Below are 27,335 nucleotides of genomic sequence, written 5' to 3'. Positions count from 1 at the left end.
TGCTTTTGCTTTTGCTTTTGCTTTTGCTTTTGCTTTTGCTTTTGCTTTTGCTTTGCTTTTGCTTTTGCTTTTGCTTTGCTTTTGCTTTGCTTTTGCTTTTGCTTTGCTTTTGCTTTTGCTTTTGCTTTTGCTTTTGCTTTTGCTTTTGCTTTTGCTTTTGCTTTTGCTTTTGCTTTTGCTTTTGCTTTTGCTTTTGCTTTTGCTTTTGCTTTTGCTTTTGCTTTTGCTTTTGCTTTTGCTTTTGCTTTTGCTTTTGCTTTTGCTTTTGCTTTTGCTTTTGCTTTTGCTTTTGCTTTTGCTTTTGCTTTTGCTTTTGCTTTTGCTTTTGCTTTTGCTTTTGCTTTTGCTTTTGCTTTTGCTTTTGCTTTTGCTTTTGCTTTTGCTTTTGCTTTTGCTTTTGCTTTTGCTTTTGCTTTTGCTTTTGCTTTTGCTTTTGCTTTTGCTTTGCTTTTTTTTGCTTTTGCTTTTGCTTTGCTTTTGCTTTTGCTTTTGCTTTTGCTTTTGCTTTTGCTTTTGCTTTTGCTTTTGCTTTTGCTTTTTTTGCTTTTGCTTTTGCTTTTGCTTTTGCTTTTGCTTTTGCTTTTGCTTTTGCTTTTGCTTTTGCTTTTGCTTTTGCTTTTGCTTTTGCTTTTGCTTTTGCTTTTGCTTTTGCTTTTGCTTTTGCTTTTGCTTTTGCTTTTGCTTTTGCTTTTGCTTTTGCTTTTGCTTTTGCTTTTGCTTTTGCTTTTGCTTTTGCTTTTGCTTTTGCTTTTGCTTTTGCTTTTGCTTTGCTTTTGCTTTTGCTTTTGCTTTTGCTTTTGCTTTTTTTGCTTTTGCTTTTGCTTTTGCTTTTGCTTTTGCTTTTGCTTTTGCTTTTGCTTTTGCTTTTGCTTTTGCTTTTGCTTTTGCTTTTGCTTTTGCTTTGCTTTTGCTTTTGCTTTTGCTTTTGCTTTTGCTTTTGCTTTTGCTTTTGCTTTTGCTTTTGCTTTTGCTTTTGCTTTTGCTTTTGCTTTTGCTTTTGCTTTTGCTTTTGCTTTTGCTTTTGCTTTTGCTTTTGCTTTTGCTTTTGCTTTTGCTTTTGCTTTTGCTTTTGCTTTTGCTTTTGCTTTTGCTTTTGCTTTTGCTTTTGCTTTTGCTTTTGCTTTTGCTTTTGCTTTGCTTTTGCTTTTGCTTTTGCTTTTGCTTTTTTTGCTTTTGCTTTTGCTTTTGCTTTGCTTTTGCTTTTGCTTTTGCTTTGCTTTTGCTTTTGCTTTTGCTTTGCTTTTGCTTTGCTTTTGCTTTTGCTTTTGCTTTTGCTTTTGCTTTTGCTTTTGCTTTTGCTTTTGCTTTTGCTTTTGCTTTTGCTTTTGCTTTTTTGCTTTTGCTTTTGCTTTTGCTTTGCTTTTGCTTTTGCTTTTGCTTTTGCTTTTGCTTTTGCTTTTGCTTTTGCTTTTGCTTTTGCTTTTGCTTTTGCTTTTGCTTTTGCTTTTGCTTTTGCTTTTGCTTTTGCTTTTGCTTTTGCTTTTGCTTTTGCTTTTGCTTTTGCTTTTGCTTTTGCTTTTGCTTTTGCTTTTGCTTTTGCTTTTGCTTTTGCTTTTGCTTTTGCTTTTGCTTTTGCTTTTGCTTTTGCTTTTTTGCTTTTGCTTTTGCTTTTGCTTTTGCTTTGCTTTTGCTTTTGCTTTTGCTTTTGCTTTTGCTTTTGCTTTGCTTTTGCTTTTGCTTTTGCTTTTGCTTTTGCTTTTGCTTTTGCTTTTGCTTTTGCTTTTGCTTTTGCTTTTGCTTTTGCTTTTGCTTTTGCTTCTGCTTTTGCTTTTGCTTTTGCTTTTGCTTTTGCTTTTGCTTTTGCTTTTGCTTTTGCTTTTGCTTTTGCTTTTGCTTTTGCTTTTGCTTTTGCTTTTGCTTTTGCTTTTGCTTTTGCTTGAGATGGCAGAGGTTGCCAAATTGCATGGAACCACTCCACCGTCACACTACTGGGATTAAGCGAATCAACCCGTGACAAGACAGCTGGGTAGCCTCGTGGTTCGTGAGTTGGGTACGACACTCGAAACAAATATTGGAGCATCTGCTGCGGTATCGAGAAGCATAAATATTATTTTTATGCAAGCTCATAAAATCAAACATTTTACTTAGCGAAGCTTTCAAGTCATTTCTTCCCCGCGGACGATCGATTTATTTATTTGTGTTTTAGTTTCTGCCAAATGGCTGCTTAACCCTGCTTTGATTCCCATTTTTGCGGTGCCACTTGATACCAAACCAAACCAACGTCCTCGCCCCTCCCTCACAAAAAGTCATCGATCAATCTAACGTCTGACGATTTGAGCACCCCCATGACCCCTCGACAGCCCAGCATCGAATCCGCCGAGAACGGTGAACCGTTTTATCCTTTTTATGATGGAGAGTTGGGCCCCCTCCGTCCGTGGAATCCCAAAATTTGACATGCGGTTCGTGGCGGTGGTGGCGGCACCGGCCTCGTAACATTCAATCAGCTGAAAATAACGCTAATTTTGGGGGCGAATTTTGCACTAACCGCATCGAAGGCATAAAAGGGGCGGAAAATTTGCTTTATAACACCCGCATGTTCTAACCCGAATGAGAGAAAAAAAAAATAACGCTGAAATCGCAGAGCGTTCGGTATTGATTTTTTTACGCAACGGTGAGTTTGCTGGCATTTGCAGAACTCTAAATTTTATGTGCGGGGATATTGGCTGAATCCAGTACAACAAAAGGCTTCGGCGATGAACCGAATTGAAAGGCTTTCAAGATGAATCGATGGCACTTATAAAATCTATAAATAACTTTGACAGGTCACATCACTGCCATAGTTTTCTCATAGTTTTACAATTTTTATATAACAAACATTTTACAACGTTAACTTTTGCCCTGTATTTACAAGACGGCACTTTTTGGTCTCAATTTTGACATACCGTCCAGACTCGATTATCCGAAGGCTTTGGCTAAATTTCACTTCGGATAATTGAAATGTTCTCACTAAATTTTTTTCGCTCTTTTTAATGTTTGCTGAAGTGAATCTCATTGGAATTTTAATGTACTTTCCGAATTTGTATAAATATTGGTACCTCTTCCCACAGATTTTAAAGTTATCACCCCGTCGCGAAAGAATTGGTCATCTGAAAGTTTCTTGAATCCAATGATTTTGTGGTGATGATGGTATAAGTAAAGTTTAAGTTAGGATGATGGGATTCTGATGAAACTTTAAGTCTAATTTGACGCTCCAATTATGTGCATCTTATTTACGAACAGCGTAACAAAGGAGAGGGAGAGCGTTTCTTGGCGCATTTCTTCACCCTCTCTGGCTTGCTCTCGCCGCCGCTGTTGCCCATTTGATTGTTTTCTTGACCGGTTCGTTCCGAAGTGCATATACGAAAATTTCAATAAACCACCCAAGTAACAATTTAAGTTTTATTGTAGTTATGGAGAAGTTTTGTAGAATTCCTGAGAAAATATATGCGAGAAGCCTTTAAGTCCCGCATGATGTGTTAAATCAGCAATAAAGCTAAAATGGACTACTTTAGGAGGTTAGCCAGAGTAAAAATTAAGAGTATCATAAGACATTATAATTTTATTATGTACCTAATAAATACTTTATAAAGCTTTTCAATGCTCGAATAAAACTTTCTAGTTTGGAAAAGATTTTTGTGGCAACCTGTAGGAACTCCTAAAACTTATAACAAAGCATGAAGCGTTTATGAATGTTCTCTCAAAGAGAACCAAAAGCCTGAACAAAAAGAGAACAGCATGCTGATTTACTTGATTGAAGACAAATAAAATAGTAGTTTATGCAACAAGTTGCAAAAATATGATTTTTTCAGCACGAGCAGAGCTGAAAATGTCAGGGGTCCTGACGCGAAAATCAGCGACGCATACACGATTTTTTCAGATCCATTCACTGAACCGCAAAACCGTGACATAAACAAACCCGACTCAGTCGTGAGTGCCTTAGCTCACTGAGCAGCTGCAATGCGAGGCAGTAGTCGACCAAATCTCATTCGACGTTGCACGCACACACATAAAGAAACAAGTTTTTACACAAAAAGTTGGTATTTATGCGTGGAAATGTAATTTTGAATATAAGTAATGGTTGTTTTAAGTGTTTTGCACAGTCTAGAACCATTCAATTGTTTAAAAATAGACAAAATCGTGTATAGAGAGGATTTTACGAGTCAGTCATACGATACAAATTGAGTGAGTGCAGCTCATTTTTTCACGTCTCTCATTCTCCAGCAGCCGACCGGAACGAGTCAGGCGGCAGTGGTTGAACGGACACAGTAGGCTTTTTTTTTTTTTTGAATTAAATATACTTTATTGAATCTTTCTTATAATAATTACATTTGGTTTACATAATAAGTGGTCAGCTGTGGCTCTTCAGCTTTAGTTTGCTTTTCGTGATTTAAACACTGTTCATTTTCTTAACTTTAAAGTATATGATTTATCATTTTTGTAACACTAGGTACAATGAGGAAAAAAAAAATTAAGAAAACATAACCTAACCTAAAACTAACTAAATCTTACCATAAACTAAACCAATCCTTGAATCAAGGGGTATTCAGATATAGCACATTTTTCCCTGAATTTCAAACATTTTTCTTGAATCTTCTGATCCAACATTTTTACTTCTGCTAATTCATGAACCTCACTTGATCTTGTCCAGCCAGGAACATTCAAAACCATTTTGAGTACCTTGTTTTGGACACGCTGGAGCTTCAATTTATGAGTTCTAGCGCAACACTCCCAAACAGGTACTGCATACTCAATAACGGGGTAAATTATTTGTTTGTAAACTGCTAGCTTATTTTTCAAAGATAGCTTTGATTTTCTGTTAATTAAAGGATACAAACACCTGATGAGAATGCTGCACTTGTTCAATATTTTATCTACATGCTGCCGAAACAAAAGTTTCGAGTCAAGTATGAGACCTAAATAGACAACTTCCTTTGACCAGGGTATCGAAACATCATTCATTTTAATCAAAACATCATCCTTTGGGACAAATCTGGCCGATTTGGAAAGTGGAAAAATGATGGTTTGAGTTTTGGCTGCATTTATGCGAATTTTCCAGTCGCCAAAGTATTCGGAAAGAACGTCAAGACCCTTCTGAAGACGGCCAACTAAATATCTGGTTATTTTACCCTTATAAATAACGGCAGTGTCATCAGCAAAAAGTGACAACACACCATTACCAGGAAGAGTAGGCAAATCAGATGTAAAAATATTGTACAGAAGTGGGCCAAGAATACTTCCTTGGGAACCCCAGCATCAATGTTGAATAATCCAGAAGCAATCCCATTCAGAAAAACCTTGAACGATCTCTCCGAAAGATAGTGCTGGATAATTTTGATAAGATACATTGGAAAACCGTATAAATACAGTTTATGTATCAAACCATCATGCCAAACATTGTCAAAAGCCTTCTCAACATCCAACAAAGCCATAGCAGTTGATTTAGACTCAAGCTTGTTCTGCTTGATGATTTTAGTTACTCTCGTAAGCTGATGAGCAGTATTATGCCCCTTTCGGAAGCCAAACTGCTCATTCAAAATTATATTATTATCGTTGGTAAAATCCAAAAGCCTTGAATAGATGACCTTCTCAAAGAGTTTGGACAGACTACTCAAAAGACTAATGGGACGATAACTTGTTGGCGATGTTGGATCTTTTTGAGGCTTCAAAATTGGTATGACTTTGCCCAGCTTCCAATTGGTAGGGAAGTAACCAAGTTGCAAACATTTATTGAAAATATTGGCTAGATGTTGAAAGAACTGATCACTCTGTTTTTCAACACTAGATTAAAATGTTATCAAAGCCTGGAGCTTTCATATTTTCATTTGTTTAACTGCAACTTTGACTTCCTCACCAGAAACATGGGAATCTGCAGGAAATTCAAAGGTAGAGTCATTGATTGTTGAAATACTATTGGCAACTGATGTTTCTTTACGGCTGGTCATGGAAGCGCCAAGATTATGTGAACTAACAAAATGAAGCCCAAGTGCATTTGCCTTTTCCTCGGATGTAATCAAACGAGAATCCTCAACAATAAGAGGAGGAATAGGCTTTGGTTTGTTTTTAAGAACTTTTGAAAGTTTCCAAAATGGTTTTGAATAATTCCCAAGCTGGCTTACATGTTTTGAAAATTCTTGATTTCTGATATTGTCAAGTCGGTCTTGTATGATTTTGTTCAAATTGTTAACTGAAATCTTTTGTCATAGTCCCCAGTCCGTTGATATTGTCTCCTATAAACATTCCTAAGTCTAATCAAGTGTTTAGTATCTACGTCAATATCAGTTACCTTAAAATTAACAGGAACCTCCCGAACGTTGGCAGCCTCTGCTTGGTTGATAGCCTGCTGGATCACCTCCAGCGAACGATCAATATCAGCAGAAGTTTCCGGGTGTTGATCATAGTCGATGTTGCTGTCGACCACTTGCTGAAACTGCTGCCAGTCAACGTTGTGGTAATCTTTCCGGGTTGGTTGCCGCTGCGGAGTAACGGAAGCTCCAACCTCCACAACCACCGGATAGTGATCAGAACTCAACTCTTCAAACACCTCAGGATGAGCCACGTTCTCAGCCATATTGGTAATGAAGAAGTCGATGATTGAGTGATTCCCAGACCGAGCCACCCTCGTTGGACGATCCGGACTCACAACGTTGTAGTATCCGTTTTGCAGATCGTTGTGCAGAATCACTCCGTTCCGATTCCTCCTGCTGTTGCCCCAAACTTCATGCTTCGCGTTGAGGTCACCAGCGATGATGTACTTTGCGCTCCGCCGTGTCAGCTTCTGGATATCGCTCTTCAGTTTTGCTGCTGAACCATCTCTGGAATTCACCTGACGTGGGCAGTATGCAGCAATGAAGAGTACTGGGCCAACAAGTGGGAATTTCCACCCCAACGGCCTCGATGATGTCCAGCTTGAAGTGTGGCAGCCGGCGTGGCTTGAGATCACGATGAACAGCGACAAGCACACCTCCTCCTCCAGAGGTGGTCCTATCGAGCTGCGTCGCGATCTTGTAGTTTTGCAGATAAACTTTTTCACCGGGCTTCAGATGAGTTTCCGTGATGGCAGCTACGTCGATCTCCTTCTCGCGAAGAAAATCCACCAGCTCTAAGTTCTTCCTCCTAATGGAGCAAGCGTTCCAATTCAGCAGCTTGAGGGACCTACGATCCATACTGGATGACGAACGAGGTCAGCACTTCAATCTGCTGGGTCTTGGTTTTGCATCCACGCAGTGCAGCGGACATCTGTTTGAAAATATTGAGGAGTTCGGTTGAGGTGTAAAGATCATTACCATTTTCCTCAACTGCTGGTTCTTGGGTTGGTCTTGGCTCCTGGCTGAAGCCCGGTGGTGGCGGTCTCGGCTCCTGGCTGGAACCCGGCCGTGGATGATTCATCTCAGCTCTCTTCCTGGGATCCAACGGCAACGGTGCCAAGTTCGGGACCTGGCGTCGCGGTTGAAGAGGTGGAAAATTTTGCTCCACCAGGGCTGGAGGAGTTCTACGACGCTGAGGCTGATTCTTCGTCGATGCTTGCTGCCGAATTTTCACGAACTCAGCTCTCTTGGGGCACTTTCGGTCGGTTGACGAATGCTCACCGTTGCAGTTGAGGCACTTCACCAGCGAATCTTGGATGCACTGGGATGTGATGTGCGCATCGGTACCACATTTGGCGCAACGACGCTTCAGGTGGCAGTTCTTACCTCCGTGCCCGAAGCCCAGGCAGTTGAAGCATTGTGTGACGTCACGATGCACTGGTCGGTATCGCTCCCACGACACGATAATGTTGAAAACCGCTCGAATTGCCTTCAGCTCAGGAAGCGTCGTCGATCCCTTAGCCAAATGCAGCAGGTAGAGCTGGTCACGGTACTTGATGTCTTTGTTGCGTCGGCTCATTTTGTGCACGGCCAACACATCCAGTTTCAAAACTTTTAGCTCGGCAGCTAATTCCTCCACTGGCATGTCGTACAGACCTCTGACGACGATTTTGTACGGCTTATCCATGACGACATCATGGGTAAAGTACTCCGCCTCGTTTTCGGTCAAGTAATCCTTGACCAGTTGATAGTGCTGCCTGGATTGCACCAGCACCTTAAATCCGTCCTGACACAGACGAATGTTGCCTTGGACTTTCCCAGACTTGATGAGTTCAACCAGCCCCGCTCGAAAGTCGATCGTTGCTGCTGATTGCCGCACATAAAAAGGAGGCAGTTTCTCCTTTCGCTGTTTCACTTCATTCTCCTTTGCTTCCGCTACCTGGTCCTCGTCAGGCAGTCCAGCGAACTTGTTGTTCTTCAAAAGCTGCTCCTCGTGCGATGAAGAGTTCTCCTCCTCCTCATCCATCGGTACAGTACCGTCGCTCTTTTTCGTCTTTTTGCTGTTCGATGTCACTTCCAAAAGCACCTTCCTTTTGGAAATTCCCGGTTTTTGGCCATCAGTTGAGGCCTCAACCTTCCTTTTGGAAATTCCCACTTTTTTGCCTGCTTGAGCCGCAGGTAGGGCAATATTGCCGGCGTTTTGCGCCGGGACGCGACGAGTCATGTTGATTCAGACAACCTTCACCAACGAATGCTCGGATAACAATGACACAGTAGGCTTACAGTCACATGCTAGCAGTAAACTGACATTTTGGTTTGCTTCATGTGTACGCTGGGTTGGAAACATTTTGCAGGCCTGAGCACGAGTCGTACATTTATCCAACGAGGTTCACCGAGTTGGATAAATACGAAGAGTGCTGAAAAATTCAAGTTTTGCAACGAGTTCCATACAACATTTTTTGCAATTCCGAAAACAGAAAAGTAGAACTTTTCAGCATTTATTGTAAAAAGTGTTGCTATTCGATTCTGTTATTTTTGGTACAGAAAAGTAGGCTTTTTCGTCATTCAAGAATGACAGGAAAAGTAAGTAGTTTCACGACGGAATTGCAAAAAAGATTTCGTGAAATTACTTACTTTTTCTGTCATTCTTGAACGACGAAATAGCCTACTTTTCTGTACCAAAAATAACAGAATCGAATAGCAACACTTTTCAAAATAAATGCTGAAAAGTTATACTTTTCAGCACTCAAATGGGTGCTGAAAAGTTGAACTTTTCGACACTTGTTTCGAAAAGTAACACTTTTCAACATTTTTTTTTATTTAAACGATTTATTGACAAAATACATGAAAATTTGACATAAAATTTCACTCTGTGTGGGTTTTTTGGATTTCCAAAAATGTTGTATGGAACTCGTTGCAAAACTTGATTTTTTCAGCACTCTTCGTATTTATCCAACTCGGTGAACCTCGTTGGATAAATGTACGACTCGTGCTGAAAAAATCCTCTTTTTGCAACTTGTTGCATAAACTACTATTTCGCCGGTTGTTGCTCCACATTTTCACATGGCTACGATTTTTAGCACCTCGATTTTTTGGCAAGAAGGCAAAAAATTATAAACATTGATATTCTTTTTAAAGTCTATTTTAAATTCAATGCTTCTTCAAAGACTCTTTCCCAAAACTCGTTAGGAATAACTTGACTTAAAAATGATTTATTAGGGTTTAAAACAGGCTCGCAATGCTTTATCGTGGTCTTAACCAAGATTAAATTGCACACGGCTGGGAACGTAGTGCATGTGGGCTTCATCAACTGCAAATAGATCGACTTTTTTTCTCAAAAACTCAGTTTCTCAAAATACGTTTATTTTATTTTCGAGATTTTTTATATGTTTCAAGGGTCAAAAACCCGTAATTTTTTAGCAATAGAGAAACATGGTCAAAAAATCTGACGCTGAGTTATACATTTTTGAAAAATAGTGATTTTTGGAAAAAATCTAAATTTAATGCAAAAACAAATTTGACTTAATTTTTTATGTAAAATTGAATTTTTTGATTAAGGGTTCTGCATTCTAGATATAGCCACCAAAAGTTTGATTTTTCTGAAGACACCAAATTGATCAGATAATTGACTCAAAAGTTACAGCTGTTTGAATATTTAAAAAATCTGTATTTTTCCCTGTACCTATTTTTTATCAATAGTCTTCAACAATACCTACAACTTTGCCGAAAACAACAAATTGATCAGAAAATTCACTCAAAACTTACAGCTGTTTGAATATTTACGTACCATTTTTGTATGGACAGCAGCCAAAATTGTATGGAGACTTGTATGGGTGAACCAATGACACAAAATGCTTCTTTGGTCATAGGGAAGACCCCCACAAAATGTGAGCCAAATAAAAAAATATAAATGAAATCCATTTCCGGTTTTGGTAGAGAATTGCTCGCCATTTATTTAAGCATTTCTATCAAATACTTGCAAATGACAGGAGATGCATATTGAAAAAAATACATAAATTTGTGATTCTTTCAACAAATGCCCCCACCAGTCGATCCGAAACGAAACGAAACTATTGGCACTACGCCCCCCGGGGCATGGCCTTCCTCTAACGTGGGATTTCTGCTCCAGCGCCTCTGACGAGACAGGAGAAACCGGGACCGACGTTTTACTTCACCATCCGATAAAAGCTCAGTGGATAAGGCGGGAATCGAACCCGCGTCTCATAGCATCATCGGGATCGGCAGCCGAAGCCGCTACCCCTGCGCCACGAGACCCGTTAAAGATAAATTTAAATTTCATTACTCAACCCACACAGGAAGCGGGCACCGTTTTCGATCTTCTTCAAAGTCCTAAGCCGCAGGATTAAACTCTCATTTGTACTGCCCAGATTAAGCTTCTTTCCTCGCACCCGCCACCGCCATCCGTTTCCATCCCGGCGTTGTGTGTCAACGATCTGCAATCCATTCCCGAGGAATTTGCTCTCAAACGGGATATTAATTGAGAGTGGGTCTCTCCATCTCGTTGTTGTCAGTGAGTAAATTCACAACCACACACATACCTACAGCAGAAAAAAAATGAACCCGGCAGAGACATCCTACCATTCCGGTATCAGTGCATAAATCTCAAAGCTTTTCAGCAACCTTCCGGCCCGAAGGATCATTATTCATTTGCGGAGGTGGGAGACAAAGAGTGTTGCGTACAGAAAATTTTGAGCAATGCGGGTGTCAGAGGAGTAGCCAAATGTGTTTTTTTACATTTTTTAAAGTTGTACATGGATTGCAATTATTATTACAAAATTGTTAATTTTTAAATTCAATAAGGTAAAAACGTAGAAATTAAACGTTCGACAAGATAGCATGATCACGACGAATTTAGAAAGACATCAACCACGTAGGTGAATTATACAAGTTTTTATGCTTTCAACCATCGCACTTTTAGGTAAGTTTTTTTTTTTAAGTCTGACTAGTTTTATAACACTCATTGGTTATTTTTATAAATTTTTCACCTTTGAAATTTTGATAAAAATAAACAAATAATTATAAAAGTACATCTTTGCATGATTTCAAACAAACGAAAGAGCAACTGGTGGCAACTCCAAGAGTAGAGAAGTTTAAAGTAGTAAATTTGTGGCACCCGCACCTCCATCGCTATTATTGTTGTTGTTGTTTCTTTTTCTGTTTCTGGTGGAGGTGGCTCAATCAACCCACCCACCAGAAACCCACGTGTTGGCGAAACGATAATTTAATTGGCCAGGGTGAAAACAACTCACGGCACCACCCCTCCCAGCCGGGCCACGTGGAGTTTTTTGCTCACATACACGCTCTCTTTTCTCTCTCTCTGAAAAACGGAGGGTGTCTTGGAAAATGTGTGGGAAAGTTGAAGGAATATCGCGAGCGAGAGCGAACGCCAACTTTTGGCCTGTGGAAAGATGTCTCTATTTTTAGGGCAGGATTTATGCGATGTCAAAACGGCTCCCACGCGTTTATCACGCAGAAAGGTGGATTCGTTTACTGGTTCAGCTGATGTTGATATGCGAAGCTTTAAAACTTTCCACAGCGTTCATTTTTTTCCCCAGTAGGAGCGAACGAATGAGCATTTTAACTTTGAAACCCAACAAAACTTGTGCAGTAACTTTGCAAATAAAAGTTAAATCAAATCAAAAACATTGGAGAGCAAACGTACTCAATTTCAAAATTTCTTGTTACCCAACCAAGCACGTTGCTCTGGCGAATCATGTAACCTCGTCATCTGGTCCGTAATGCTATGAATTATTAAAAGCTTTCGAGGGAACGATTCAATTTTCATTGGATTACATGGAACAAAAACAGCAAGCACACATTTGGGGCAAACCTGTGCGTTCCGCGAACTGTCGAAATTAATTTTGGAACTACCTAGTCGTGTTGAGTTTCAGAACTGTTTGCAAATAACACACACGTTGCTCAACTGTGGATTACTTGTTTTAATTAATGTGATTGAGCTTGTCACAGTGAAATGAGGTGTTGATGTTAGCACGACTGAAATAGTTTTCAACAAAATTGGGTAGATAGTGCTGTGTTCGAGGAAAGTAGATAACGCGAAGCGCATTTAATTTGTATACTACAAAACTTGACATTGTTGAAGTTGATGCCAGGAAACGCTCCAGTTTCATCAAGGTATGATAGATTTGAGTTCTCTGGATACGTTTCAATCGACAGAAATGAATTTTAGTGAATAAAAGAGTGCGCAATGTACCTTATTCTTACAGTATGTAAAAAAAGTATTTACACCCCTTGGGCACTATGCACATTTTGTGATGAAACATGTAAAAAATTTAAAGTTTGACAGGAACCTAGTACTACGTTTTGTTCAGAAACTCATGCCAAACATTTTGATACAAAAAGCTCATGAAAAGATGATTTCTATGAAAAGTTATATAATAAATATTATTACGAAAATAAAAAAGGTGCAAAAAAAGTTTGTACACCCTTCGAAAAATTAACATAAATAATGTTATTTGTTGACAAATCACCATAAATCTAGTCTCCCAACTCCAAATAGGCATCCTTGACTGATTAAAAAAATAATTTGGATTGAATATAAAGTTTACTAACTACTTAGTATAAAAGTTTATATAACTCTGGAAATTCTATATAAAACTTATCAAAACTGAATTTTGCAAACTTTTAATTCAATTCAATGTCAATATATTCCTATAGAATTGCTAAATAAACATTTTGGAGTGGGTATAACACCGTTTTGAGGGTATTTGTATCGATAGAATAGATTTTTCGTTGGAAATTCGTACCAACCCGGAATTACGTCGTAGGAAAATCCGCCAGCATCCGAACCGGTACACGATTCACAAGTCAACCTATGTGGAATCGGAAAGGGCATAAAATTTCCGATCTTTTGATACCCAAACATCTAGGTTTTCTTTAAAAAATACGTTTTTAAATACCTGGGCAAAAAGTAAGTTTGATCCACGAGAACAAAAATTACAAAATTCTATACATTTTTGGCAGGTTGCTCAAACGAAACCATAACAACGTTTTTGCTTAGGTATTTAAAAACGTGGGTTTTATAGAAAACCTGGATGTATGGGTATCAAAAGATCGGAAATTTTATGCCCTTTCTGATGTCACATAGGTTGACTTGTGAATTGTGGACCGGTTCAGATGCCGGCGGATTTTCCGACGACGTAATTCCGGGTTGGTACGAAATTCCAACGAAAAATCTATTCTATCGATACAAATACCCCCAAAACGGTGTTATACCCACTCCAAAATGTTTGACAGGACCCAGGGAGTCGACTCCGCCACCTGGACTAACATTTACTTCCCCATCCAGCGGAATGCGTGATCAGACAAATCTCGTCTCGAAAAATGCCACCGGGACCGTCTGGGATCGACAGGACAACTGGGTGAGAGGCAACCACGTTTACTCCTACACCACCTGTCCCGGCAATGTTTATAAACAATTTAAAATATAGCATGTGCATAAGCACGAGAGATCACCCATGGTTGCCCCTCCGTTGCTGAACAGAACCGTAATATCCTTTCAGCACTACTGTGCTGTGGTGTTTCCCTTATCAACAGCATGTATGAATGCGCTGAAAAGATAAAACACCATGATTGCTAAAGCAAGATCAGTTGCGAATAGGTAACAGTAATTAACCACCAACGGCGCCCGCCATGTCAGTTTGTAGATCTCGATTTTAAGGGATGGGAATGTTAGTCTGCGCAGGTTGCTACTAGGGCAGCTGGTTTGCCCTGTGCTTACACCCCACAAGCGCCAGGAACCTGAAAATGTGTTAGTAGGATAGGATGTTTGGTCAGGATTCATCATAGAAGATGATGATGCGACCCAAAATCATAGCGTTTGTTGAACGGAATTCTGTATCATTCTCAAGGCAAGCAATTGGATGCTGCGGATGAGACATTTCCCGTTTATCGGTTGTTAAATTTTAAATGAAATGGTTTAGTCTTAGACAGCGGGCTGTGGAAAGATTCGCAATTCGCAATTTTCAGTGTAAGAACGGGCCTTGACCGATCTTATGCACTAGGTTCCCGACGAACACGCACTGCCCTTACACCTACATCTCACCCTTGCTCTGAGTCAGTACGAGCAGCACGCTAGAACACGCTTTGAGTGTTCGTGCCAGGCATGCACACCTTCTTTTCCGGTTACGCATTTTAACTCGGCCGGGGTGGTACATTACGTAGGGTTTGATGTAAGTATAAGCGCCTAACCATTTAAAGTGTGCCTATCAACTTTCTTTAAAGCAAAAACTGTTTTATTTTTAGTTTGAATTCAAAAACTAGTTGTTATTTTACTGTGTATTGTTTTCTCCTGAAATCTTCCTTATTGTTGAGTCGTGTTTATCTGTTGCTATTTCTTTTGTCGCGGTGTTTTGTTACAATATTTTGGTCCTAAGCATCTTAGAAAAGTTTTTCAAAAGTACAATAGTAATATTTGTGTTAATCCTTTAATCATTCCATAAATTGAGCAAGGGCTCGAACCTCACTTGCTTAAGAAAAAGGTAATGTTTCAAAACAATGGACAGTGAAGAAAACATAGTTTGTGAAGAATCAATAGTAAAAGGAAGATAGTAATTTATGAAGTAGGTATAGAAATTAACAATAGTTAATAAAAAGAGGTAACAAACAAGCCTAGATTGTATTGAGGGCAATTTACAGGGAAGATGAGAAATTATTCAAATAGATAAATAAAGAAAAGGCACATGATAAACAAAATTTACATCGCTGCCAAATTAAGGGAAAGCAGACAGTTTTTTACAGCAACATCAATTGGTAAAATAGAGTGGAAAAGCGTTGAGAAATAAGAGAATCAAATAAGTAAAATCGAAATTAAATGAAGGATAGTAAACAGAAGCCGTTTTAGAAAATCAGTGAAAACAAAATAAACAGAAGATAGCTGATAGCTGAAATGGAAAGAAGAGAAACCCCGTTCTGCGATGCTCAGGTACATCCACAGCAGTTGACTCAACATACTGCGAATCAAAACAATACCGTCTGCAATCACAAATTACTTCCCTTTCCCACATTGTCGCGCCCCTTTCTTTTAGCCGTCTCTACTCTGACCCTCGCTGGTCAAAGGTTTACGAGTCGTTTCCACAGGCCACCAGCTAGGTTACACCTTGTCATCATGATGACTAAACCAAGCCAACGTGGAGGTAAGAAAATAGGACACTTGCAAGGAACCAGAGCCATGCTGTTTTGTCCAAACAGCACTACGGATGTAGTTGGGCTCTTTCCGGGATGTTCCTCGCCTAGGTGTGTCAACCGACGAGTATCATCAGTATCATGTGCACCCTTGGCCTGCTTAGACAGCGGGCTGTGGAAAGATAGAACCAAAATCATTTGGAATTAAAGAATGCAGGATAAAAAGTGTAATTTTCAACTCGAGATGAAAACTCGTAAAGTTATAAATGCTTGATGTTTAGCGAGGTACTGATTAACATTTCAACGCGACAAACGCAAAAAATCCTTCGACTCGACGAAAAGGCATCGCAAATCGGACTGGCTAGCTGTCATCCAGTTTTTGAACAATTTAAAATATAATTGAAATAGTAATAATGTCTGGATTATGTTCAATCAAAGATGTAATGAAAAAATGATCCCAGAACGGTAATTTTTCATTAGGATCAAAATATGTCATTTTAAAATATCGTGCTTTTTGAGCGTTTCAGGGTTATTTTTTAGAATGTAAAAATGTTCCAGAAAGTAAGAGAGCAGACAGTAACATCAATTTTGATGTAGAAACATAAGGGGTTTGCTTGTGACCATCACAAGTTATCGAGATTCTACGAAAAAAAAAGTTTTACAAAGTTGGTTGAGCCGATCAAGGTCGAGACAGACACAAACGACGAAACAAACAGAGAAAAATAGTTTTTTTTTTCAAAACTTTTTTTTTCGAAAAAAAAACTGCCAGATTTTTTAGTTTATGCCCATTTTGAACAAACTTATTCATCAAAATGAATGATTTTCAGAAGCAGTATTCGTAAATTTTGCTCGGTTTGTTCTAGAGGTCGTATCGAAGTGCTCCGAATTGGATAAAACTTTCAGCGTTTGTTTGTCTATACATGAGATGAGCTCATCCCAAATACACGGATAGAAATCCTGAACGCAAATCCTATAACTCTGTGGTGTCGAATTCGACAACATAGAAATGTTTTCAAAATCAACATTTTTCTCGATTCTGCTGCAAATGTTTTCAAAATCAATAACATTGTTGTTCAAAATCGAAAAACATGTTGACGATTTTGGAACCATTTCCATGTGGTCGAATTCAACAACACAGAGTTACCGGATTTGCTTACAGGATTTCTATCCGTGTATGAGAAGTTTGAGGTCAAAAAAACATTAAAGATCTTAAAACTGCTCGCATTTCTGTAAAACTTCATCAATTCCAACTCTCTTTGATGCATTGGAAACGTATTTTGAAGCACTTCAAAATGTGCTATATGGGTCATTCCGGGCAGACGGTAATAACAAAATTCATGCCATTTCAATAACAAATACTCTTAAAATAACAAAAAGTGTAATGGAATATTCTTGCAGAATCCATTTTTGCATAAGAGTTTAATAACAGTTTATGTTATCATAACAAAATTTCACGCAAATTTCGCGGAACGTGGAAAATGTTAAAATAACTCTGAAAATCTTAGGTTTAAATCACAGAAACTACTCTTTAAGCTTCATTATACATTATTCTTCACTACACTGAAAAAATCTTCACTGAATTTGAACGTGACTCAAAAAAATCTCCCAATTTTCAAAAAAGTTTTCAACTAGTTTATGGCTCTTTATATATTTTGAAACAAAATGTAGGGCATGCGTAACTATTCTCATTTATTGAACTGCTTTTTTAATATTCGACGAATAAAGCTAAAATGTTTTAGCTGAATTTCTTCAGTTTCATCAGTTTACATATCAAAGCAAGATTTGACAATCTTGTCCAGCCAAAATGAATAAAATAGTTTGAATTTTCTGCGACATTTAACCCATTCAAATTAATTTTTAAGGTATTCATCTCATTTCAAAAAGTTAATTTAAAATCAATAGGCAAAAATACAACAATTTGTAACGAAATCGAAATTTGTAATCAGAATGAGAACAGAAAACAAAAAAGGTGAATTTTTTTAACTTTCACGGTAATCATCTACCTAAATAATCAAATTACGTTAAAATAAAACAGGACTCTGAAAAAAATCTGAAATGTTTTTCAAATGTGATTTTAAAGATAAAAATACTCTTCATTTTATTTTGAGTTAAACAAAGCTTGAATCTTTTAATTTCTTTTGAAATTATTTTTCTGCTATTCATAACTTGTTTTTATTAGGTCCTTTTAGGTGCTGTGAATTTTGAAATTAAACTTTTCAAATAAAATAGTAGTAACATTTTTACTACAACGAATGAAAATAATACTAAATTTAGTTAGTTTCTGAAAAACTGAAAAATCTGAATAATTCTTCAAATGGTTCAAACTTAGCTTATCAATTGAAATTACATAAATAACCTCTGTGGTAAAAATATTTATAACGATCTCATATGAAAAAAAATGTTGCTGAAAATTGATAAATTTCAAGAATTTTACACCATCCGCGAAATCGTTAAAATTCAATAACCCTAAATTAGTAATTGAACAAGGATCCACTTGCTTAATTCTACTCTAGTTCTTAAGATTATTTTCATTCCTATTTGAGTTTTATAAAATATTTTGAGAAAAATAGTTGCAGTTTCACACAAACATAAAATTTTACGGGATTTCGCGGATTTCACGCTGTCCGTGAAATCGTGAAATTTCACTAACCCTAGTTATTGGTCTAGTATTTTCAAATATCAACAAATGTTATTCCAAAGGTCTGCTCGGGATTCCAGGTTAACTGAGTACACTTTTGGACTCGACCTTCACCGATTTGGACCAAACTTGGAGGGAACGTTCATCTATCGATAGTTAACAGAAATCCCAAGTTTGGTGTTGATTGGACCATTCCTCTATTTTTGACGATTTTCTAAAAAACATGTTTTCTTTTAATCATAACTTTGCAACTATTTGAGCAAAAGACTTTCTATAGGTTGTATTTTAAAGAAAATTTCCAAGGAAGGAAATCCAAGGAATTCGATAAAATTTTAACCCTTAAATGCCTAATAATATTATATTTTAACGTTTTAAGTATTAAAACTCAGTTTGGACCAATTCCTTTTATTTTTATTTGTTTTATTTTATCACCATAGTGTTCCCCGGACAATTATACATAATAATCAATGTAGGACCTCAAACGAAAATGACCTATTGGTAAGATACAGCGATTTTACTGAAAAAAGTTTGATTTTGCGCAGCACTCGGATGTACATGGTGTACTTTTCAACAAAATAGGATGAATCCCGCATAGTTCGGTTTTCTACGTGAGAAACTTATTTCGGATTTGAATTCATAGGACAGAGTGCAGCGCAAAATTCCTTGGAAATTTTTTTATAAGTTGCAACCTTTAGAAAGTCTTTTGCTCGAATAGTTGCAAAGTTATGATTAAAAGAAAAAAAAGATTTTTAGAAAATCGTCAAAAAAGAGGGCGGTGCCAAAAATAAAGGGATGGTCCAATTTCTGTTAACTATCGATAGATGAACGTGAAGGTGAAGGTCGAGTCCAAAAGTGTACTCAGTTGACCTGGAATGACCCGTATGCATTGTAAATAAAATTAGGGTTTAAGTGGGTTTTTAGCCTTCCTCACTGAGGTAGGGTAGAGTAGTCATCAATGAGACACGGGGAACAATGATAAATTGGCTCTCACAAGTCGTAGTTTCAACCAATCAGGCTCATATTTAAGGGAAAGGTGTGTCTACTGGATACACGTCTGCCATAATAGTGGCTTTGGTTATGAACGCTCCCTTTAAAAGTTATTCATAAATGTTTGGTTCTGGGGTGTAAAAGTAAATTAAAGACAAAAAATACTTTTTCGCTCGTAGGCTGCCATTTACACCAAAACTAATATTTCTTCAAATTTCTTTCGACGTTCCATAGGGATTGAGTTAGGCTACAATGTCCTTTCATTAGGTTTGGCCAAAATTTAGAATATACCCAGAATTCAGGGGTGTCTCATTGTTCCCCACTCATTTTAGGCCATGGGTAACAATGAGACACTTTGATTTTTCTTCATTAAACATTTCAAAACACACGTAAATCTTTCAAAATATGAATTGAAAGTGATTTTTGGCATATTTATAGAGTTTTAACTTCATTTAATCAAGAATACAAAGTTATTTGGTATAAATATATGGATTTTACAAAATTTAAATACTTTTTAGTATAACTTTTGTTAATTAAAGTTTCATGTTGGCAAAATTGCTCTAAAATGTTCAAGGCAAGTCAACTGTAATGAAACAATACAAAAACATGATATTTTACTAGAAAAGTATTGATTTTCGTAGAGTGTCTCATTGTTCCCCAGCTGTCTCATTGTTCCTGCCAAGTGCGTCTACAATGAGACAGTTGAATAACTCTGGCTGTAGATGTCGGATCGATCTCATATTTTGGTCGATGTTAGAACAAACTAAAAGAAATAAAATGCAACAAAAAGCTCATTAAAACATGCTGATGAAAAAAAAAAGAAAAATCGTTGAAAGTTGAAAACCAAAAGTGTCTCATTGATGACTACCCTACCCTAAGGCTATAATCCTGCTCTAAAAATGATCTTTTTATTAAAAGCTCAAAGACCCACTTTCATGTATACATATCGACTCAGAATCGAAAACTGAACAAATGTCTGTGTGTGTATATGTGTGTGTGTATGTTTGTGTGTATTAGGGTGGGTACGTTTTTCAAAAAGTTCTCGGATCAAGTTTTAGTATGGTTCCCCTTGTAGGGCATGCCCATAGGGACTTTCATGCCAAATATCAGCTCATTTGGTTGTAAACTGGCTGCGCGCATCAGGGTTAAAGTTTACATGAGAATTACTATGGGAAATTGAAACTTTTTGTTCAAACGCTCCTACAGGTCTGAGAAAATCACGCGCCAACTTCTGGTATGGTCAGGCCTATGGGGAATGGTCTGGAGAACAATTTCCCGAAGAGAGCATATGGATTCGTTGTCCCTAGACCTGGCGCATCGGCAAACAATCCGATGTCTCCGGAATCAACGGTTTTCCCTGAAAAAGCATCAAATTTTCCTTAGCATGCTATGAAAGCTTGATGCACACCGCGACGCCATAGTCAGGTAGCTACCACGTGGGTGAGAAACGGTTGGAATATTCATTTGCAAACTTTCTTTTAACTAGAAAATGATCATTGCGCGCAATCCTGATATTATTCAGTCGAATTCTAAATCTTTGCATAGCAAATTTGTATTTTTTTGCAAATTTTTCATCCACGTGGTAGCTGCCTGACGTATGGCGTCGCGGTGTTCATTAAGCTTTCATAGCATGCTAAGGAAAATTTGATGCTTTTTCAGGGAAAACCGTTGATTCCGGAGACATCGGATTGTTTGCCGATGCGCCAGGTCTAGGGACAACGAATCCATTTGCTCTCTTCGGTAAATTGTTCTCCAGACCATTCCCCATAGGCCTGACCATACCAGAAGTTGGCGCGTGATTTTCTCAGACCTGTAGGAGCGTTTGAACAAAAAGTTTCAATTTCCCATAGTAATTCCCATGTAAACTTTAACACTGATGCGCGCAGCCAGTTTACAACCAAATGAGCTGATATTTGGCATGAAAGTCCCTATGGGCATGCCCTACAAGGGGAACCATACTAAAACTTGATCCGAGAACTTTTTGAAAAACGTACCCACCCTAGTGTGTATGTGTATGTGTATGTGTGTGTGTGTATGTGTGTGTGTGTATGTATGTATGTGACTAACATTTCTCACTGAGTATATATTAAAAATTAATTTTTTGCTTTTATTGCTTTTATTTATATCTGAACTCAATCAAAAAGGTTATTGTTTTTGCCTTTCTTTAAAAAAAAAAGTTTTTTGTTGTCAATTAGAAATACCGAGTGCATTTTCTCTTTGATTATGGTCCAAAATAGAACACACAGGACAACCTGCTGTCATCACCCACATCCCCCAACGGATCACTGCTGTTGCTGTTTTCCTAAATTTCCACCCCTTTGCCACGCTAGAGGTGTCCCACATACGGCACTGCACGCGGTCAAGGACACAATCCAAAACACGTTGGCGTGTCGGTGTGGTGCGCTGTCCCAGAGACGACCATGCTGGAAGCAGAGAGAGCATCCTCATCCACGGCACCATCAGGAATAGCAATGAACTCAACCTTCACCATCCTGCTGCGCTCCAGAGCCCAGCCAATTTGTAAAACTGGGTCACACCGTGGATAAGCGGAATTGTGGCGGGCCTGGGTTGTTCGGGCCAGGTAAATAAATGTCTAAAAATGCCATTCAACGCGCAAAAACACAGAGCGTGCGTTTTGAGTGGCAGCGGAGAACCAATACTTCCTGGAAGAGCGGGTCGATCTGTTCGCGCGATGATGAACGTCAGATGGCTCCTTCGAAGGAACCGTCGTCTGTATGGTGCGGCTATTAATACGATCCAGGCTCTGGCTGCTGGCGCAAGTAATTTTCCGTTACGGCGAACCCCGGGGCCAGCAGAGGGGGAAAAGGGAAAACTTTGCCGTTTCTTTCTTATTTGCACTTGGAGGGCTGCGAGCGACCGACCGACGTTGAAGTTCTTCTTGCCAACTTTGCAATCAATAAGCAGAGTTCTCCAAACGATGACTGACGACGTTGACGAGTGATGCCAGCAGAGATTTGGTTTACTTTTGAGGACAATGCCCGCTATCAATCAATCGCACCGCACCGATTTTGACATTAACCTCCACCGGAAGGACATTTACTTGAAAAAAAAATGTCAAAAGCCCTAGTCTAGGTTTTTGTGCTCCATGTGAAAAAAATAATGTTGTTAAATAATTACTATAATTAAGGCTGATACAAATTTTATATCAGAGGCATTTTTTCTGAATTTAGCTCAGTTTGTTCTAGAGGTTGGATCAAGTTGCCCAAATTTGGATGAAACCAACGGTCCTGATTTTCGGTTCAACGATCAGCAATCACTCACTCACCGCCGAGCGAATCTTTGCCTTCTCGAGCGAGCACCACTCGCAAGTTCGCCTCCGTCCGTCGTCCCGATTCACAAGTGAATGTGTTCAGAGAGGAGAGAATCTAACAAAATACCAGCGAGGCGCTCTTTTGGCCTGCACTACCACACTTTGCACGGTGGAAATCGCTGTCAAATGTGCCTTTGATGTTGTGTTATAGTAAAAATTGCAAAATATTTTTGATAACATTGATTTTAAGCCAATCACCAAATATTTCGAATCAGCTTTGAGCGATAGAACGCAATCGGTCTCTCTGAGCTATTCGCCCGACTGAAGTGAGAGGGAGAGCAAAGAGAGAGTTTTCAGTAGCGATTGGTGTGGAAGTGACAAACGGTAGGAAACGGTCAGAGCAGTTTTTCGCCGCGTTCAATTTGTGATTGCAAGTGAATGAGTCTTTTAGGAGCAATCAGGACCGTTGGATGAAACTTTTGTTTGACTTTTGAAACTTAGAAAACACCAATTAACAAGTTTTTTAAACTTTTCAAAATCAAAATTTTCAATAGTGGGCAAACATGTTCACTAATTTTAAAAAATTACTAAATGCAACTATTTTCAAAAAAGTTACCTAAACATTTCTATAACTTGAAAACGGTGCTCTTTATGAAAACTTCACTAGAGTACTTTTTGATTGCAAATTCGATTTTACATCGAAAAATGAAGTTGAAAAAATTTTGCGACCAATATTTCGATTTTTTTTTAAATCAGTATTGATCAAAAATTAAAAAACTCGGTCAAAGGAGTTTTGCACATTCTAGATTTTTTTATTTAAAGTTGGCATTTGATGTACCCTAAAATACATAAAAAAAGGTAACAATAATGATTTTTTGCAAATCAAGTTTTAGTGACAAATAGGGAAATTAAAAAGCAACGAAATTGGTTAACAGTGTATAATTTTTTTCAGTGTACTCCTTATCCATACCTACAACTTTGCCGAAGACACCAAATCGATCGAATAACTCCTTCAAAAGTCATTATTTCAAACTTATTAAAGTGTAATAATTTTCTCAATGAACATGATTTTGATTCAGGAAACGGAATGCATTTTTGGATTTTTTGGACAGTTTTCCACTAAGAGAAGGTTAAATAAGTTTGAACATAATAAATAATATGTGTTTTTGAATCACAATTATAAAAAAATCTCCAAATTTATCGGCAATTTCAGTAGAACAAATTTCATGTAAAATGTGAAAACTTGTGATTCGTTCTTCGAATTCAGTATACAATGCAATATAAATCGATAATTTTATAAACAAAACTAGTTTAACAAATTTCTGACAAAATTCCGACTTTTAACAATTTTATCTTAAAATTATATGTATTTTGATAAAAAGCCCAAAATCCCAAAATAGCGCATGAAAAAAATAATAATATTGAGAAAAACATTAGCTGTTGGAAAATATTCCAAAAACAAATTAAAATCCTATCAAAGTCACCCCGATTTACAGTATCATTTTTGTATGGACAGCTGCCAAACTTGTATGGAAAATTATATGGACAAACTAATGATGCAAAATGACTTCTTCGGGCATGCCAAAGGCATCACAAAAGTTTCAGCCGGAATAAAAAATACAAAAATTCAAATTAATAAAAAAGACCGACCTGCAATGTGAAACAAATGTAATAAATAAAAATGAGCGTAGTTGAAATTCAAATTCCACCATTCCCCAATCAAATCACGTCAATCGAACACTTTTGCACAGATTTCATTCAGACATCACCTACAAAAGGTAATTGTTGATCGATTACGATTCCATTTTTTTCCCATCCCCATGTTTCTGTTGGGAGAAGAAAAAATACAAAGCGGAAAACGCATTACACGTTCCTCTCCAAATAAAAACCTTCCCTCCCCCTCCCCCCCCCCACTCCTTGCTCCCACAACCGCCCACCATCATTAAAACAAGAATAGGAAAAAGGACAAAAAATACTAAAGTTAACTCACGTTTTCCGCGCCGTTCTCCACCCACCCAAAACAGCTCCTACTGGCGGTGGTCCTCCCCCAGAAAAGGGGAAATGTGAGCCCCGCGCCGCGCTGTTCTGATAAAATCACTTTTAATTGCAATCGACAGGTGGTTTTCCACCACCACTACAAACTCTACTACTACTGCTGCTAGAAAAGGAGGAAGAAAATCACTTTAATCGCATGCCGCCACCACCAGTTGAGCTCGGCTTGGCGCTGAAGATGTCACTTTAACTCGTTAGGAAAAGCACTTTCCCGACGGCGTGGGAAATCCGCAATTTTTCCTTTGCCATTTTTGCTGGATTTATGATCAAACGCCTTTCCCTCACACGTGAATTTGACGTGAAAATGTGTGTGGCTGTGTTTCCAGGGGATGTCGACGTGGGTTGGGGCCGTTTTTTCGGCTGAATCATCATCCTTCTTTTAACGATTTTCCCCAGAATTTCCACCGTTTTATCCTGTTGTTCGTATCACTTTGATGTTGACTTCATTCTTCTCACTAATGTGTTTTTCATTTGCTCCGTCCTGGGTGGTCCCTGATATCCTTTTCCGTTTTCGTCTTCAGTCAACCGGACTCGCACTAACTATTTTTAGAAATTCACTCACATTTCCACTACCTCACCTCACGACTCCCCTTGGAAAAACAGCAGCATCCCCACAGCGGCTATTGGCCCTTTCTCACCCCAAATCCGTCCACCACCACCCCTCTCGTAGATTGCTGTAAGCCGAGACCAGAAGCCAGAAGCAACAAATTGTCCTGGAGAGTATCCTTTTACTATACAGCAGCACACTCAGACTCAGCCTCGGCGTCAATCAGGAGGATTTCCACGGCCACGGTCACCACCTCCAGCAGCAGCAGCAGCAGGGTCCAACCTGGAGGGGGCGGGGGTGGGATGGTCCACACAGATTCCACGACCTGCCACGGGATCCAGAAAGTTGCGTGTCGATCGCGTCCGAAGGTAGCCTTCGACTGAGCACGGAAAATTTCACGTTTCCCCGGTCTGGGCCAGGACCTGTTAAAACAGAACACGAGGAGCAACAGGATTTTCCGAAGAGAGGAGAAAAACTTTCGGAGAGAGAGAGAGGACAATCTACGACAGATGTTGATAAGCAGAGCAGCAGCAGCAGCAGCAGGTGGCTCGTCGTCCTGAGGGGAACCCGCCGCCACGCGGTAAGCTGTTGATAGCTGTAGAACGTGGATGGCAGTCAGGGCGAAACACGCGCGCACTGCAGGATGATTCCTGGGAACTGGGAACACGACGGTGGTACGTACACAACAAGTACACCGGACATGGTTCTACTATACGCTACATACGCGTACGAGAAGAGGATGGTTTGTGGTGAAACAGTGAGATAACCGAGAATACTGATGGACACAAAAATAGCGGGGACTTTTTTCAAAAAAAAATCAAATTATTCGCTCTACAGCATTGCCTTGGCGTTCTCGATTGCGAGATTCCTACTCGAAACTAGGTATCCGAAGGCTTGATTGTTGAGGCAATTGCAAACCTCTTTTTATACCTTAGCTTCCATCCACCCCGAGATTCGAACTGACGACCTTTGGATTGTTAGTCCAACTGCCTACCAGCGACTCCACCAGGACAGGACCCAGGGAGACGACTCCTACACCTGGACTGAGCTAACGACCTAACCTTTTTTAGGTTAGTCCGGGGCCAACATTTACTTCCCGTCCGACGGAAGGCGTGATCAGACAAATCTCGTCTCAAAATTTGCCACCGGGACCTTCTGGGATCGAACCCAGGCCGACTGGGTGAGAGGCAATCACGCTAACCCCTACACCACGGTCCCGGGGACTTTTTTATAAATGTTAAAATCAATGAAATAGGCATAATCTGTTCAAAATTGATAACTACGCGAAAGACGGTTTCAGTCGAGGTTTCGGTTTGAGTTAATAAAAGAAGTTGTTGTCTGCTTGCTGGTTGTAATCGGAAAGATCGACTCGATCCTTCTATTACTTTACTTTTGTTCACATTGTAGTTTCTATTGGTATTAGTATTGGTGTGAGCTCAACTAAGTACACAGTATAAAATTGTGTAAATTTGGAAGGTGTAATTTTAGAAGGTTAAATATTACCTCTTTTATAATGTTATTTTACTTCAATTTAGACTGAAAAACATTACACCAAAAAAGTGGTAAAATTACACATCTTCAGAGGTAAAATTACACATTTTTTCTTAGGCGTCATCCATAAAGTACGTAACGCCCTAGGGGGGAGGGGGGGGGGGTTTCACATGCGTGACAAAGTGTGACAAGGGGGGAGGGAGATGTCCGTGAAACCGTGACGTCACACTAGGTTATTTTTTAAATACTGTTTTGTTTTTTTTTTTTTTTTACTTTTTTTTACTTAATCCACACAGAAAAAAATAATGTAAATTTGGAAGCTTTAATTTTGGAAGGTTGAATATTACCTCTTTTATGATATAATTTTACCTCAATTTAGACTGAAAAAATGACATTACAACAGAAAAGTGGTAAAATTACACATTTCCAGATGTAAAATTACACCTTTTTTCTGACATAAAAGATGTACCCCTTCCCAGATGTAATATTACCATGATTTTTTTTTCTGTGCAGTAAAAACAAAATGATCTTATTTTGCAGCCTGTCGAGAATTGCACAACAAAAAACCTTTTCGGTACTGGGACCTGGTTAGGACCGAGTCGGCTTTTGTAATTACATTGTTCTTCAGATCCATTCACTGAACCGCAAAATTGTGACATAAACAAACCCGACTCAGTCGTGAGTGCCCTAGCTCACTGAGCAGCTGCAATGCGAGGCAGTAGTCGACCAACACTCAATCGACGTTGCACGCACACACATAAAGAAACAAGTTTTTACACAAAAATGGTTGTTTTAAGTGTTTTGCACGGTCTAGAACCATTCAATTGCTTAAAAAAAAGTCAAAATAGTGTTTATAGAGGATTTCACGAGTCAGTCATACGACACGAATTGAGTGAGTGTAGC

At 38.7% G+C, this 27,335-nt stretch overlaps 1 protein-coding gene across 10 annotated transcripts in view; it reads right to left on the bottom strand.

The window, feature by feature from the left end:
- Nucleotides 1-25,322, bottom strand: part of LOC6040147 (ras-specific guanine nucleotide-releasing factor 2) — a 373,188-nt gene extending 347,866 nt beyond the window's left edge. For 7 of the 10 annotated variants that reach the window (XM_038262902.1, XM_038262903.1, XM_038262905.1 and 4 more), the window contains exon 1: nucleotides 24,333-24,500. The gene's annotated coding sequence lies outside the window, so the exon portion shown is untranslated. Of the gene's footprint in view, nucleotides 1-24,332; nucleotides 24,501-24,972 lie in introns of those variants that run through there. The other 3 variants (XM_038262900.1, XM_038262899.1, XM_038262901.1) reach the window with 3 other exon arrangements.
- Nucleotides 25,323-27,335: the final 2,013 nt, after the last annotated feature.

The sequence above is a fragment of the Culex quinquefasciatus genome, chromosome 3 (assembly GCF_015732765.1).
Source record: "Culex quinquefasciatus strain JHB chromosome 3, VPISU_Cqui_1.0_pri_paternal, whole genome shotgun sequence".
In the NCBI taxonomy this organism is placed as follows: domain Eukaryota; kingdom Metazoa; phylum Arthropoda; class Insecta; order Diptera; family Culicidae; genus Culex; species Culex quinquefasciatus.
The sequence above is the reverse complement of the archived record's forward strand: the minus strand, read 5'-3'. Positions and strand labels throughout refer to the sequence as shown.